Genomic DNA, 315 nt, shown 5'->3' on the forward strand with positions numbered 1-315 from the left:
TTATTCGGTGATGCAGACTCGCAGAGGCGCGGTGTGAACGCCGCTTAAAGGTTATACAGCTCCTCGCGACGGTCACTTCTATATTTAGATGCACCGAGTTTCCTCCTCCACTTTCTTTATACCGAACAAAGCGTTCCTCTTAACATACGGGGTGTACGCGAAGTTCCGTGTGCTTTGTACTAGAAGGTTGGCACGCGAGAGATTAGTTACTTTTACGAGTTCGCCTATAATAGAACATCGAGTCACTTTAAATACACTCGTCGAAGATGTTTCGAAATTAAACGTTGAAGAAGGAAATTCTCCTTCTCTGTTCGC

The sequence above is a fragment of the Apis dorsata genome, unplaced genomic scaffold (genome assembly GCF_000469605.1).
Source record: "Apis dorsata unplaced genomic scaffold, Apis dorsata 1.3 scaffold_429, whole genome shotgun sequence".
In the NCBI taxonomy this organism is placed as follows: domain Eukaryota; kingdom Metazoa; phylum Arthropoda; class Insecta; order Hymenoptera; family Apidae; genus Apis; species Apis dorsata.